The 17,605-nt window shown below is 33.9% G+C and overlaps 1 protein-coding gene across 1 annotated transcript in view; it reads left to right on the top strand.

The window, feature by feature from the left end:
- Positions 1 to 17,605, top strand: part of MAGI2 (membrane associated guanylate kinase, WW and PDZ domain containing 2) — a 1,404,484-nt gene that overhangs the window by 319,753 nt on the left and 1,067,126 nt on the right. The gene's annotated exons all lie outside the window — the stretch shown is intronic.

Here is a 17,605-nt window from a genome sequence, read left to right on the forward strand (position 1 = left end):
CATACATGGTGTCCTTAATAAGATCAACAAATGAATCTCATCAAAAATCGTGGAGGCCAACATAATGAGATGAAATATTCAAAATGCTGACTGAAAAAGATAATTATGAATTAAAAATTCAGCAAAACTATCCTTCAAAAAATAAAGAAGAAATTAAGACAAAAGCAGAAAATAACAATTTAATAGTAATGGTTAGAGACTTAAATACCAACTTTCAATAAAAGATAATTAATATTACAGACCAATTAGACCTCCATAAACACTCAACACAACACTGGACTATACATTCTTCTCAAGGCACATCGAACAGCTTTTATGATAAAACATATATCAGGCTATAAAGAAATCACAGTTTTTTTAAAAAAATTAAGTCATATATAAAATATATTCTCTGACCACAATATAATAGATTTAAAATGATTATTAAAGGGAAATTTGGGAAAGTCACAATAATACAGTATATTTTTCTTTTATTTTACATAACCAATGTTACAAAAATGAAATGAGAAAGGAAATTAGATACTATTGAAATTTATAACTATAAATGTACTTGAAAAATAAGACAGGCTTTAAATTAATAGCTTAGTCTTCCACTTTATGACTAGAAGAAGAAAAGCAAATTGAATTGAAAACAATCAGAAGGAAGCAAATAATAAGGATTAGTGTGGAAATATGTGAAAGAGAGAATAAAAAAAATCAAGAAAACAAAAAGTTGGTTCTACGAAAAATTCAACAAATTTGATAAAACTTTAGCTTGATTAACTAAGAAAACATAGAAGACTCAAATTACTAAATATTAAGAATAACAAAAGAGACATCACTACCAACCTTACAAAATAAAAAAAAAAAAAGATTATAAGCAGAAGGACAAATGCATGCCAACAAATTAGGTAAGCCAGATAAAATGGACAAATTTTTAGAAAGACAAAACTTCCCAAATTAACTCAAGAAAAAATGAAGAAGTCTGAATAGACCTCTAACAGATAGATATTGAATTAGTAATGAAAAATGTTTATACCAAAAAAAAATTTGCAGGCCCAGATATTTTCAGTGGTGAATTTCCACCAAACATTTTAAGTATTAACACCAACATTGAAAGTAAAAATAAACCAACAGAATCAAGAAGGGAGGAGGGAGTGGGGGGGCAAGGAAATGGAAGGGAAAGGTCAAGTCAAGGAACATGTATAAAGGACCCATGGCCAAAGCCAAAGTGGGAAAGGATTGAGGGAGGGAAGTTGGGGAGGGGATCAGGGGAAAGTAGTGGCAGGAAAATGTAGGCAAATATATTTGAACAATAAAAAAATAAAACATAAATAAAGTATTAACACCAGTCTTTCACAAATAATTTCATAAAGTAAAAGAGGAGAGAAGATTTTCCAAGTTACTCTATGAGGTTGTTAATCTGATACAATAACCAAAGAGATCGTAATTAAAGAAAGTTAAAGACCAATTCCCTTTATATATATATAGATGCTAAAAATCTCCACAAATACTAGCAAAATTAATAACAACATATAAAAAGACTTGCATACCATGACCAAGTGAGATTTATCTCAAGAACGTAAAGTTTACTAAACCTATGAAAATGAGCCAAATCAATGTAACCTCCTGTATTAAGAAGAGCAAAAACAACATGGTAATCTCAATAGATGCAGAGAAATTGTTGCATAAAAACAACATATATTAATATTGCAACAATCAACAAACTAAGAAGACAAGGGAACTTCCTCAACATAAGAAAGTCCATCTACAAAATACCCACAGATAACATCACACTTATTGGTGAAAGACTAATACTTCTCCTTAGAATAAAGAACAAAAGAAGTATGCATGCTTGCACCATTTCTAGTCTACATTGTACTGAAGATTCTAGGCAAGGAAATTAGGCAAAAAAGAAAAAAAGGAAAGAAAAGGCACTTAGGTTGCAAAGAAAGTGGTGAATCTACTTGCAGATGACATTAAATTGTGTTTTGAAAATCCTAAGGATTATAGAAAACACCAAAAAGTTATTAGAAGTAATAAATATGCTCAGTGAGGTTGTAGAATATTAACCAATTCACAGAAAACAACTGAATTTCTACATACAGCTATTGAACAATCAAAAAAGTAACTTAAGAGAACAATTACATGTATAATAGCCTCAATAGAATAAATAATTAAGAATAAATTTTATTCGAGTATATTTAACATAAAGTATTATTCTAGTTTCAAATATACAACATATTCAACATTTGTTACCTAATGAATTGATCACCATGATAAGCCTAGTAACAGCCTGTCATCTGTAAACTGGTCTCCTTGATATTTTAAGTGCCCATTTGGTACCATACATATTTATTACAATATCATTGGCTATATATCTTATGCTGAAAATGCTGAACTTTATATCCCTGTGACTATTTTTTTTTATTTAATTAATTTATTTACTTTTTAAATACATTTGTCTCTGCCTTCCCCCCCTCTTTCCCTTGCCCCCTCCCACCTTCCCTCCCTCAGCTCTTCCCCTTTGGTTTTGTCCATGAGTCCTTGCTATATGTTCCTTGACTTTCCCCTTCCCTTCCCTTTCCCTGCCCCCCCTTCCCTCTTGTCTCTGTTGATTTCTTTTCCTTTCAGTGTTGCTGGTCATATTTGCCTTGCTTCTTTGCATTGTTGGTTAGGTTCCGCTTATAGGTGAGATCATATGGTATTTGTCTTTCGCCCCCTGGCTTATTTCGCTTAGCATGATGCTCTCCAGTTCCATCCATGCTGTTGCGAAGTTTAGTACTTCTTTTTTCTTTCTGCTGCGTAGTATTCCATTGTGTATATGTACCATTACTTTTTGATCCAATCATCTACTGATGGGCATTTAGGTTGCTTCCAACACTTGGCTATTGTAAATTGTGCTGCTATGAACATTGGGGTGCATAGGTTCTTTTGTATTGGCGTTTTGGTGTTCTCAGGGTATAGTCCCAGCAGGGGAATCGCTGGATCAAAAGGCAGTTCCATTTTCAGCTTTCTGAGGAAATTCCACACTGCTTTCCATAGCGGCTGCACCAGTCTGCATTCCCACCAACAGTGGACTAGAGTTCCCTTTTCTCCACAGCCTCGCCAGCACCTGTTGTTTGTGGATCTGTTTATGATGGCCATTCTGACCGGTGTGAGGTGGTACCTCATGGTGGTTTTGATCTGCATTTCTCTAATGGCTAGTGATGCAGAGCATCCTTTCAAATGCCTCTGGGCCCTCTGTATCTCCTCCTTAGAAAAGCATCTGCCCAGGTCCTTTGCCCATTTTTTGATTGGATCGTTTGTCTTCTTGGAGTCCCTGTGACTATTTTGTGACTACAAATTTGTACTTCTGAATCCTTTCACCTTTTTTACCCATCTTTCCAACCCCTTTTCTTCTCTGGCAACCCTGAGTCTGATCTCTGTGTCTGAGTCTGTTTCCACTTGTTTGTTGGTTTATTTTGCTCTTTAAGTCCCATATATAAGTGAAATTATATGATATGGAAACTTTACTTAACCTTCAATTCTTAATGGTGATTTTTACAGGTAGAAGATTCCTGGTAGTAAGTTCTTTCCTTTTACCACTTTAAACATATCATGCCACACCTTTCTGGACTACAAAGTTACTAACAAAAAATCATAGGGGTTGTTTTCTTTCTTACTGCTTTTAAGATTCTCCCTTGCCCTTAACTTTTGACATTTTAATTTTGATGTTTCATATTGTGGGGCTCTTTGAGTTCAAAACTGATGCCCACCAGCACCCAGCCAGTGTGGCGAAAGTGAGTAAAACAAAAAAAGGAGAAATGGTGCCCTCCAGCACTTCTGTCTTTGGAGAAAGTTCCAGCTACCTCCCCAACACATGCCCTAAAATTACTCAATGAATCTTCACACATATGACTCAGGCACTTTAAAACTGCTGCCTCTACACTGGGACTCAGAATGAGTGTTTGTTTACAGGTCCTTTAAGGGTGAAGTTTCAATTTCCTATAGCCCTTCAGCTAAAACCAGATGTTTTGGGGGCTTCTTTTCCTTGGCAGGGTAATCTGATGTGAGGCTTGAACCATTAGCTCTTCAGGGGGAACCCATGAAACCGGTCCTGCTTGTGAAACTGGAATGTGAGCCCTGACTAGATCACACCTCTGCCCTTCTTACCCACCTCTATGTGATTTTTTCCTTATATCCTCAGTTGTAGAAAATCTGCTCAGCTAGTATTCAGGTAGTTCTTAAAGATAATTGTTCTATATATAGTTATAGTTTTGGTATGTTCATGGGAAGTGGTAACCCCAGGGTCTTCGTACTCTGCCATCTTTACTCTGTCTCATCAGAATAAATTGAACCAAGAGGTGCAAGACCCAAACACTGAAAAATACAAAAAAATACTAAAAAAATTAAAGAAGTCATGGATTAGAAGACAATATTGTTAGGATGGCAGTACCTCCCAAAGTGATCTACAAACTCAATACAATATCTGTCAAAATATCTATGCAGAAATGGAAAAACTGACCATAAATGCATATGTCATCTCAAGGGAGCTCAAATAGCCTCAACAGCCCTGAAAAAGAAGAACAAGGTACCAAAGCTCACACTTCTCAGTCTCAAAACAGCATGGTAATGGCATAAAGATAGACATATAAACCAATGGAATATAACCTGGGGTCCAGAAATGAACTTACACATTTATGGTCAATTAACTTTTGACAAGGGTACCAGAATAATTCAATGGAGAAATAACAATCTTCTAAATAAATAGTACTGGTTCTTTCACATGCAAAAGAGTAAAGTTAGATCTCTTCCTCGAGTCATTAAAAACTAATAAAAAAACTGAACACATAATCCACATAACAAAAGAAAAATATTGTAAAGCATATATCTGGTGAGGGACTCGTACACAGATTATTTAAAGAACTCTTAAAACTCAACTATAAAAAAGACAAAATTAACAAATGGACAAAAAATCTGGATAGACATTTTTCAAAGAAGATATACAAATGGCCAAATGCACATTTAAAAATTTTCAGCTTCATTAGTCATTAAGGAAATATGAATCAAAACCACAATGGGATAGTACTTCATTCTCAATAGGATGATGATTATCACGAAATGGGCAATAACAACTCTTGACAAAGATATGGAGAAATTGTGGCTGTGTTAATGAAACTGTAAAATGGTGCATACACTTGGGAGGACAGTCTGTCAATTCTTCAAATAGTTAAAAATGAAGCTTATGACCCAGTAATTCCACTCCTACATATATAACCAAGAGAAATGAAAACATATATTTACACACAAATTTGTGTATGAATATTCATAGCAACATTATTCATCACAGTCAAAAAGTAGAAACAACTCATGCTGTATTTATTGCCATAAAATGGAATAAAGTACTGATTCATGCAAAAACATGGGTTAAGCTTGAAAACATTATGCAAAGGCCACGTACTGTAAGATTTCATCTATATAAAATGCCCAGGATAGACAAGTCCATAAATACAAAAAATAAATTTGAGGTTGTCAGAGAGGTGGGGAAGAGAATTAATGGCTAATGAGCATGGATTTTTTTGAAATGATGAAAATATTCTGGGATTAGATAGTAGTGATGATTGAACAAATTTTTAAATGTCCTATACAAACCAATGAATTGTATATCTTAAAATGGTAAATTTTATGGTGTACAAATTTTGTCATAAGAAAGCAGTTATAAAAAAAATAAAAATGTTAGTGCTCTTAATTATCCCAGGAATGTGGATATGCAGGAAGCATGCTCAAGGGAGAAGAGGCTTTCACAGTTGAGATGAAGCCCTAATGAACACCATGATGTGATTACATCACATCATTTTATAGTTTGATGTTGGCTACCATTAATAATAATAGTGGTTTTTCAATAAACCTCAAGTACTCCCAGGAGAAATAATGTATACCTTGAATAAAACAAAAGCAAGAGGATTTCAGAAAAAAAAGCAACAGACCTTAATTCCATACAATGCAGTAGTGGTGGCTCATGTTATTAATTATTTTGAAACCCTTGAAGAATTAAGATCGACTTATAGAATATTATTACATCTGAAGAGTCAAGTTTCATTTCAGTTTCAGTGTTTTAAGTAGAAAAATACTGAAGTAACTTGATAGGTATTGAACAATTTTATGAAGTATCTATGTGGGAAAAGTTTTATTTTTCCTTTCATGAAGTAATATATTCCATTATGGAAAATGCTATGATATGAGCTACATCAGCATGTGTCCTTGGTATTGGGGGTAGGAGTGGCAGGAGAGGAAGAAGCAGTACCATAAAAGACTTTATTTTGCACGTATTTGTTCATTGCATTATGAGCTTGCCTATTTTTTTTAACGTTTATATACAAGACAATTTTTAGTTAAAAAGGACTTCCAAGAATTTTTCTTTTGTAAATGAGCCCCACTTTTACAACTACTGTTATCCTTCCTAATCTTATATTTTATCAATTATTCAACAAGTATTAACAGAACAATTATAATGGCAGTGCAAATGCTAGTGATGATATAATGGTAAGCAATACAGATATTCTTGCTTTGTGGAACTTATGGTTTGGCTGACAGGACATGCCTGACTTGAGGGGGCTTGAATAACTGAGTATTCAAATAATTGAAGATAGAAATAAAAACTGCGTGGTGAGCAAATTAAATTACTGTTAGGGAAATTTTTAAGTAAGGAATCTGATCTAGTGTAGCATATCTTGGTTTCTTCTATTAAGTAATGTTTTCTGAGCTGAAATTGTGAAGATAAATAAATATTATCCAGATTAAATGGGGATGGAGTAGGAGTAAGAGTGTCCCAGGATGGTGGCTCCATTGAAGACTAGCAGATTGTTTTGTGAGAAGGTGCTTGTGCACACTATTGAAAAGAGGCATTTAAGGTGAGGTTAGAGAGTAGGCAGGGGCCCCAGATGTGAGGCTGGGTTAAAGCCAGGTTTTTATCCTAAGAGCAAAGGGAATACATAAGAGTTGCATGTCTGGGAGAGCAGGGGGTGAGACAGGAGCAGATTTGGTTTTGAAAATTTTCTTTGGCTGCTCCAGACAATAGATTGTGGTGGAGAGGGAGTGAATGTGGGAAGATCCACCAGGAAATACTACAGAAACCAATGCCCCAGCCTGGACTGGGGTGGTAAGACAGGGAGAGGAGACAACAGATTTGAAAGATATTTGGGAGAAAATCTAAAGGATCTCTGGGCGGTTAGACACTAAGAGTGAAGGTAGAGTATTAAGAAATGACTCCATAGTGTTTTGTATCTGTTTTATGAAATACTTATGTTTTGCAATGTATGTGCCAACTCTTTACCCACTATTCTCCGAAACAAAATTTCTAGAAGATATTATTATAGGTCTGAGTAGGACTAAGCAATTATTTATTTTACCTGGTTGTTAGGCAGCTACTGAGGCCAGCAACTGGGAACGCAGAATATACATAATTTATTGACCCTTGTTCAAAGACACAGTAGCTGCCTGGCATACTTTAATTATGTTCAGTTTTATTGCTCCCTAGAGAAGCGTTTTGTCATTGATTGCATATTTTGCATTGTCAGAAAATGAATTTCATTGATGTTGAGCCTATTTATAATATCAATATAAATTTGGGATGTATAAAACCATTAATTCAGCACACACATCTAAACGGATGTTTCATATAATAAAAATGAGCATTAAGAAAGGGTCACTGTGCACATATGGAGCAGTCAAATAGGTTAAGTAATTATAAGAAAAATAAAAGGATGCCTGAGACCACAATCTACAGCTAACATTAAATTGTAAAAAGATGAGCTCTGTTGACAAATCATTAATGTTGACAATCTCTTACTCCCTTCTCCTTCCAATACATAAGTATACAAAGTACCTCACTATTTTTAAAGGAAAAAGTGAAAGTTTTAGGTACCAAAAATATATTGTGAAATTCTTTTTTACTTATGGGATTGCTCTTTAAAAAAAGCAAGTATTCATTTGTGTATTCTTTATAGTATGGATAATGGCTTTAGAAATAAAACAGTGTAAATTCATAGCCAAGAAACACTTCAATGTGCCATCGTTTCACTATGTCACTAGAATGATTTTAAGGCTTTTTCAGAACATTTGCATCTATGACAATTGAGTTGATAATCACATTTTTTAGTTTCATATGTAAATGTGTGAACACTTCAACCATTTACTTCATTCCAGGATTTCTCCTTGTGAGGTTCTTGTGTCATGAATTGTATATGAATATGTCAAGGACAATATCATTAATGTATAATTAGATACAAACTAATTAAAATTTGAATTATCACAATATTCCCCTGCTTTCCTCAGCTTCTAGCTGCTTACTAAGTGTTGGCAATTAGTTGTATCTTTGTTATATTTAATCAGATAGTATTTTAAGCAGAGGGACTACTTAAGAAATGAGACACTAAATGATTCTACATTAAAATCAGCTGAGAGTTGTGGCAGTGGGAAGAGAGCAAAAAAAAAAAGACATGGGCTGAATTTGGGACAACTGGGAATTGAGATTGAAACAAATGATTCAGGGAACAGCTATTATATTAAGAAAATGAGGGTCAGGGAGAAAAGAATTCTCAAGATACTTGCTATGCATTAGAATGCATTTATCTGTGAGAGATTGAGTTAAGAATTTGAGTACTGTAATTATTTTTTCCCTGCATGAACTGTGAATCTTTGAATTTAACACTTCACTAAATTTTGGCCACTCAGGGCCCTTGGATTTATTTATATTACACTCACATATGCCCACACACATACATCCACACTCACACATGCACACACACATACACATGGGTTAATATGTTTATTTAGTCATGATAAATATGAAAATTCAAAAAATTGTGTTTATGGGTGTATTTCTTCAGTACACAACAGCTAAGTTATTAACACGGTTCTCATTTGCCTCCAATTACCATGATACTATTGTTTGAGCACAGATTGACCTACATGGCCTCCTTCATTGTGTCATAGCATCCATTGTTACATGAGTTAAAATAAAGGCCAGTTGATTCAGGAAGATGCCATGTGATTTTTACAGAACAGTCTAGAGAACAAGCACATTGTGGGCCAAGACTAGACTGTGTTTCTCACGCTCTTTCTGGCCAACTTTGTAATAGATTTTAATAGTGTCTTATGTGTAAATATACCTCTGGTAGATATGAAATTCTTTCATTTCCGAGCATTAAATATATGGGTCAGTTGTGAGGAGTAGCTATAATGAAAGCTGACTGGGTTTTCTTTGATTCACTTTTCTGTCTCCTCCTAACTCATTACGAGAGCTTTGGTGTATCCATTCACTAAAAACCACGAATGAGATTGGTTTGCATTCAGTTGTATTAAGAATGCTATAGAAAACTCTTAAATAGTATGAGGCATACGTTGAGTTCCATTGTAACTCTTCCCCTTTGTTAAATGGGGCTCTCCATACAAAGACTGATTGCTTTGTAAATTGTGTATTTGGGCAAGTAAAATTTAATAGCTTTCTAGCTTCCTACCCACAATCTTTCAATGGAAATGATGGCTAAGATCTTATCAAAACGGACAATTTTCTATACTGCTAATAGAATGGTAAATAGGTACAATCTTCCTTGTAAAGGGCAAACGTCTGCATGATTCAAATCTTCAAAATTGTGCTCTGGCCAGCATGGCTCAGTTGTTTGGAGTGTCATCTCATGGCCAAAGAGTTGCAGTCCAATTCCTGCTCAGGGTACATGCCTGCACTGTGGGTTCCATTCCTGGTCCAGGTGCATGCAATACCTGATCCACGCGTGTGGGAAGCGACCAATCAATGTTTCTGTCTCTCCTTTTCTCTCTCTAACAGCAATATAAAAATGTCCTTGGGTGAGGATTAATAAGAAAAAAAAAGCTTCAAAACTGTCTTTACTTTTGTCCCCAAAATTTCACATTTAGAAATTTATTACAAAGTAAAAATATCAAAACTGTGTATAATATTTATATAATATGCTAATCAAAAGGTTATTTATACTGTTTTTTATTAAAAATATCTAAATATCCAGTGCTGATTAAATAGATTCTAGTAGACTATAGTCTAGCCATACAAAGATATGATAGGTAACCATTAAAGCTTATGGCTATGTAATATTATTTTTTACTGATCATGTAAAATGCTCAAGAGATATTAATGCAAAAGAGGTTACAAAATAGTATTCCTATTATTTAATATTGCTTCTATCTATTTTGAACACTTTTGTTACAAATAATAGAAGCCAAATTTAGTTAAGCAAAAGAGCATTTATTAGAATAATGAGAGCTGGCTTGAGGTTAGTCCAGAACTAAGAATTGGAGGTGGCCTGGGAAATAAGAACTAGAGTAGAAGAAGCAGTCTTAATTAGTACAGCATCACTTCTACTGCCTCTGCTGCTTTGATAACTAAACTCTGTACTTTCTCTCATCCCTGTATCACTCAGAATTAAAACCTCAAGGTAATGGGTATTATTTTCCTAATCAATGCTAATTTCCAGGCCCTGACACTAAAAAAGTAAGGAATGAAAGTAAGACTTTTTCATTTTCCACTTTGGAAGTGGGATACCGTAAGTAAGAATTACCTTTTCAATAAGATCTTAAGAAATAGGAATAAGTTAATTTTCCCAGAGAAAATCAGAGTGGGAGGAATTGATATCTGACATTGTCCTATATGATATATGTTCATCACAACGTTTTACGGTGAAAATAAACATAAAAGTTATATCAAAAAAGGAATTAAAAACTACTACTTATTGGACATCAATAGTAAGTGTAACATACTTAGTTTTTCAAGGGATCTAAATGAAGAATTACATTGTGTTTATCTCCCAAAATGAAACATCATCTTAAAATCTACTATACCAGAAGCTAGAAATTATTTCCTCTTATACAGGAATATAGGATATGCATTATAACATCATTTATCAATATCTGTCTATTTATGTCAGGAGATCCACTGCTTCCTCTCCTGCAATTCATCTCAGGACCTGCAGTATAAATCCTCAATGTGTGTCATTGATAATGACATCTCCAAAGAGCCCTGCTAAGCTCTGTTATCATAACTCTTGATTTGTAAGGAAAATCATGTTTATGGAAGTATATAAGACAAATGATAGAAATGAAATTTTACTGACATGATTTGAAAATAGCCCTTAAAAGAAAAGTTTTACTTTTTGCAATAGTATGGTTGGACCTAGAGAACATTATGTTAAGTGAAATAAGCCTGACAGAGGAAGGCAAATACCATATGATTTCACTCATATGTGGAATCTAATGAACAAACTGAACTACCAAGGAAAATAGGGACAGACTCATAGATGGAGAGCAGGATGACAGCTTTGTGGGGAGGGGGAAGGTTATTGGGTAGAGGGATTAAGCAAAAAAAGAAAAAGAACTCAGGGGCATGGACAACAATGTGGTGATTGCTGGTGGAGGTGGAATAACGGGACTAAATGGTAGTGGAAAAACAAGACAATAAAGATTAAAATTTTTTAAAAAAGAAAATAGCCCTAAAATATTTTCACCATCTGCTGCATTACAGAGACCATGAGGTACCTCCAAGAAGGTTCTATAAATTTGACCTTTAGAACCCTAGTCCATCTGTTCTGAATTAAAGCTAAACTAGTTAGTACCTGGGTACTTGATTCAGAGCCAATATTTCTATAGGATGCTACTGAAAACATAATGTTATCTGAGTTAGCTTTTGTCATTGGTTTTTTCAATATAAGTTAAGAATATAGTTGTCAGTGGAATGGAAGTGAGAATATGTGTATGAAATGAATTTTTATATTTTTGCTTATCTTTTGTCCTCCTTAAGCAGGAGGACATGATCATGAAAACCATGCAACTAAATAAAACCTTTTACCAATTAGTATTTGCTGTATTAATTAAAAAGCTATGAAAGAAGTTCATTTTTACATGTCATATTATTTCAGCCTCTAAAACTGCCCAGATATTTATATTTTCAAAAATAAAAAGATTCTAATAATTTATTTTTATTTTTAATATATTTCTTTCTGTTTTAAATATAATTGTTATGGAAGGAAAATTTTAATTGTATAATTATGTTCACCGTTATCACTTTGCTTTTCTAACTCAGAGGAATCTGATATAGCTCTGGTCCTCAGAGGTCAATGGCTGAAATTATTGCCAAAATCTGACTCTTGCATGTTCATGTAGTGGGCTAAAATCCTTTGTTCTCTGGGAAGGTGAGATTTTCCTCCTCCCAGGTGATATATCATGATTACTTTAAGCCAGTCACAATAATTTCATTCCCTCTTTTTAGTGGTATGCTTTGGAGGTGATGTGTGATCTGGTCTTAGTCAGGAGACATAATGGGTAGTCCTCTTGGTGGGTTCTGAAAAAGAGTTTTTTACTGGATAAACAGAGAGAATCTGGAGAAGAAGGTGCTATTTCTCCTGTTACTTCATTTCTTCTGTGTTGTGGGAGGGTTCGATATCTGAAGCTAAAGCAGCGATCTTATAATCATGAGGTAAAAGTCTACAGACAAAAAGTGAGAATAAAAAACAAAAGGATAGAAAGAACTTGAGTTCCTAATGACAGGAGTCATTATGAGAAACACTGGAACTGCCAAACTTCAGAGTTCTTGAGATATGATATAATCAAATATTTTCAATGATTGAGCCACAATGAGTTGAGTTTTCTTTATATTGTAATAGAAGTAACTCTAACAGATACATATCTTAAATATCAAATGAATTACAAGTGGTCCTCAAATTTTATATTTGATTTTATGATAATATATACTTTGATACCCTTGTGTTGATTTTCATATACATAATTCAATTTTTCATAATTCAGTTGACAGATATTTCTAGTTATTATCTCATGATGTTTTCCTTCAGCCAACATTTTAAGCAATGTAAGCATCTTTACACATCTATACATGTATAATTATTTGAATATTTTATTTATATGCCCCTTTATTTTACAAAAATGAATAGAAATCAGAAATATGAAAGGATGAAAAATAACTTTAATAGAAATGTTGGTTGCATAAGCTTAACATAATTTAGATAAACATGAAATAATTAGATGTGCCAAAATATATGTACCTTTCATCTTAATCTTATGTCTGATGGACTAAATTTAGTTTTATGTGTGTTCAATTAAGATATAGATAATGTAATATGTATTATGAACTACTGTTTATGTATTCAAAGATGGCATTTAAAGTCAAGAAGTAGGTGCTTTATGATTATATTTGGCTGCCTAAAATTAGAACAACCCATTTCTTTATTATTTCTATAAAAAGCTGTTGAATATTCATTATATGCTTAGGTTTTGGATATCTAATAACAAACAAGATTAAGTATGATCCCTGACTGGTGTGGCTCAGTTGGTTGGAACATTGTCCTATAACTGAAAGGTTATGGGTTTGATTCCTGGTCAGGGCACATGCCTAGGATGTGGGTTTGAACCCCGGTCCAGGCATCTACAAGAGGCAACCAATAGATGTGATGTTTCTCTTGCATTGATATTTCTCTCTCCTTCATCCTCTCTCCCTTCCTCATTCTCTAAAAGCAGTGAAAAAATGTCCTCCAGTGAGGATAAAAAATATATACATAATCCCTCTTTTTCTGAAACTTGTAACCTAGTGGACCATATAAATTGTGTATGGAATAGTTGACATGTATGTATATTTTGTCATAGGTATAGTATACATGTATGTATTTATTACAGAACTATATGTCTGGTTGTTATGAAGAATTGTGCATTATTGTTATTTTTGTAGAAGTAGGCTTTGCCTAATCTGTGGGAATCAGTGAAGGTTTCTCTGAAGAAATGACATTTAAACTGAGGTTAAAAGGGAGTTAAGAGAAGGAAGTCTATTACAGAAAGTGAGAACAGATGTGAGATAGCTAAGAAGTCTAATTTGTCCAAACACTCAAAAAAAGAAAGAAGAGAGTGGTGCCAGATGGGGTGAGAGGGGCAGGCAGGGCCAGTCATGCCAGTCTTTGTATGTCTACATAAAACAGGAACATGGAAGGGTTTTGAAGAGTGCGGTGTCATAATTTGTTTTTAAAATACTCTTTGTTATATCATTTAAAATGAATTGGAGAGGAGGAGTAAAAGTAGAAGACTAGATATGAGATTTCTGCAGTAGTCTTCATGAAAGATGAAAGTGTGAAGAAAATGGAGGTAAGTAGACAGGTTCAAGAGCCATTTTGGAAATATAATTAAAAAGCGTGGCGTTTAAGAGACTGAGAATATAATTTATTATCTGGAAGAATTTTGAGAATAAAATAAACGGTCAAGTCCCAGCTAAACAGGCATTAACTATTAACTGGGACTGTCCTGGGCAAACTAAGATGTATGGTCACTCTGAGCATAATACGTAGTAGAGAACAAGGAAGGACTAAATGCAACACCAGATGCCCCTTTCAACATGTACATTTCTGACGATAATTAACTTGGGCCTTGGCCAATGTCAGGAACTACTTAAATTTTTATCTTAACTGTTAATTTATGGAATAGAAGACATTAGACTCCAATAGCTCATTTTCCTATACTTTGACATTTCCTGCTTAGACTTGGCACCAAGGGTGTTTAAGGTTTTAGATGACATGAGCAAGCCCCTTTTTTCATATTGTTTGCCTCTTAGACCTTGCTTTTTGTGTCTCTTTTACTCAGCTATAGGAGAGAAATCTGTGCCAATTGCATTACTGATTCTTTTTCCTAGGTGTGACTATCATAGAGATGTCAAATTAAAGACTATTCAACTGCAGCAGTGACAACTACAGAAACTAGCTTTTAGCTAGCCAGCTTCCTCTCTAGGGATTTACAGGGCAGCTTCTAAGAGTTTTTCTTAATTACATAGTTTTAGAAAACATCTTTCCCTTTGTATACTTTCAAGGATTAAATGTGGTCAGCCTGTCATGAAAAGACTTTACTGCTATACCAAATATTTCTCTGGTCTTACCTCTGTCTGGTCTCCTATACATAATCATGTTAAAGTAATTGCACTCAAAAATACTTTTCCTCTTACTTTCTCTTCTATTTCCAGGTTTATTTATTTATTTTTAGAGCAACTAGTTTTATTTTTTATGTTTGGACTTTTTCGGTTAAATCGTATATTCTAGCAATATTTTTTTAATTGTTGATATCATCAGTTTCTATGATTTAATTTCTTAAACATTAACTGAATAACAGTCTTTACAACCAGAAATTAGAAGAGAAAACTCATTTTAAAAGACTGTGAATATTAAAATATATATATTAGAACCAATTAACAAAAATATTTGCACTTTGGAAAGAAAGTGGCAATAACAACATTCAATCTGCCATGGAAGGTGCTAAATCTGAAACACTATAAAAGATTTCTAGTTAAACAGCAAATGCTTCAGTTATTTTTAACAGTTTGGAAAGGTCGTATTTTTCCATTTGTAAAGAAACAGCCTTTCTCCTGTTACATATGGGAATACTTTTAATTAAGCCACCCTGGAACAAAATTAATATTAAAGTTTATAACATTGTAAGATTTTGATATTTTTCTATCACCATGAAAAATTAATTAATTAATTAATTCCATTTGTATTATTTGACTACCTTCTGTGTGTCAGATACCATGTTAAGAATTAGAAAAGCAAAGATGGGTAAGGTATTCTTTCTGCACTCTATGAGTTTCCAAACTAGTTCATTATAAACAAATAGACACAATGAAGTGTTGTACATGTTCTAGTAGAATCACTCACAGGTACAGAGAGGTTACTATTTTAGCCTGTATGGGTAAGAAAATAGCTATATAGGGAAGTGTTGCCTACCCAGGTTTATGATAAATTGTTATTTCCTCAAAGTAAAGAAGCCAGAGTTAAAAATACCCAATATTTTTGTTAGATATTGGTTGAGCTTTTATAACAAAAAGACCCACAGTTGTTTAAAAAAGATGGTTTATTCCTCTTGCACAACACAGTGCAGAAATAGGAAGGTAGTCTATTGTATATGAGCAACTCTGTTGCATAGTCCCTTTGAGCAAGACCAGGTTTCATCTGTTTTGTGGTTTCACCAGCAATTAGTGTTTTATCACATGAGATACAGATCCATATTCCTGCCCAAAAGAAGACTGGCAAAGAGGAAACTAAGAGCAAGCACATTTTTTTCCCCAAGAATATAATGTACGGACTGAACACATCACTTCTGCTCATACCCATTTGCTTAGAACTTAGTGAAGTAGCCATGTCTAGCTGCCAACAGTCTTGGAAATATAATCCCTAGCTGGATAATTGTGTGCCTTGTTGAAATTCAAGAACTGCAGAATTTTACTAATAAGGGGATGGATGCCTTGTGGGAAGAAATCAGTCTCTGACACAAATGTCAAATTTGGGGGGCAAAAATCAAGAGCATAAATATAGTTATACATAAATAATTATAATTATTCTTGTATAATATATGCAATTTTTAAAAACATTGAACATAAAAAATTGTTTATGATTTGGACATAGTATGTGGGTAGTTAAACAAAACACAATCTCTTTCTTTTGCTAGAAAGATGTGTGTTCAGCATTCTGGGATCTTGTTCAGTCGCTTGGCTAAAATCAACTCTGTGATCTCATTCAAGCTGTTGGACTTTGAACCAGAAATTTCTTGTCCCTAGGGATTTCTTGTCTCTAGAGAGATATGACTAAACACATGAGATCTTTATTTTTTTTCCTGTACTAATATCTTATGACTCAATATTTAATGCCTTGCTCTACTTAGTTATATTAAAGTGAAAGTTGTATGAACAGAGAATTCTACTACTAGATTTTTAGCAGAATTTTTCCCTATAGTGGGATGGAATGGCTAGGAGTGTTGGGATATCATTTGCTGTAAAGAGATCATTCCATGTGAATATATTCTGTATTGTATCACTCATGCTGCTGGCAAAACAAAAACAAAAACAAAAACAAAAAAAAGAAAAAAACAGATACTTTTTCACCAAGAGTGTCAAGACTGGCCTAGTTAAAGCTACCTACAAAAGATGTTCTCAATACCTTTGCATACATATTTAGGATGTTTGACATGATCTTTTGGCCACAAATCCATCCAAAATTAAACTAAACTTATTTTTTTTAAGATTTTATTTACGTATTTTTAGAGAGAGGGAGAGAGAGGGAGAGAAACATCAATCTGTGGTTGCCTCTTGAGAACCCCCTGCTGAGAACCTGGTCTGAAAGCCAGGTATGTGCAGTGGCTGACATTCAAACTGGCGACCCTTTGGCTTGCAGGCCAGCACTCAGTCCACTGAGCCACACCAGCCAGGCAAAACTAAACCAAATTTAAAATGTAGAGAATTTTCTTAGCCAAGGGCTATGTGACAAGTAATAATTATTATAATACTTATTATTTACTATTTTGACTTTGCTTTTTAAGTAGATCTAGATTCTTTTTAGACACTAGCAGAGGCTTGATTTTTATTGACTTTTTAAAATTTAGAAGCAGAGGAAGTGCAGATGTATTAATGTAGAGATGCATTCTAGCATAGATAAATAGGCATGATAATATTCTGAAGGAATTTTAGCTGTTTTATTCCAATGACAAATCATAAAAAAAAACAGACTAGCTTTATTAGCTCATCTATTTATAAAATAAATAAATAAAACCATGGCTTCTCCTCCTCCTTAGTTGTCTCTTTAAG

Source organism: Pteronotus mesoamericanus, unplaced genomic scaffold (genome assembly GCF_021234165.1).
Source record: "Pteronotus mesoamericanus isolate MK-2021 breed Mesoamerican mustached bat unplaced genomic scaffold, CSHL_Meso_final scaffold_85, whole genome shotgun sequence".
Lineage (NCBI taxonomy): Eukaryota > Metazoa > Chordata > Mammalia > Chiroptera > Mormoopidae > Pteronotus > Pteronotus mesoamericanus.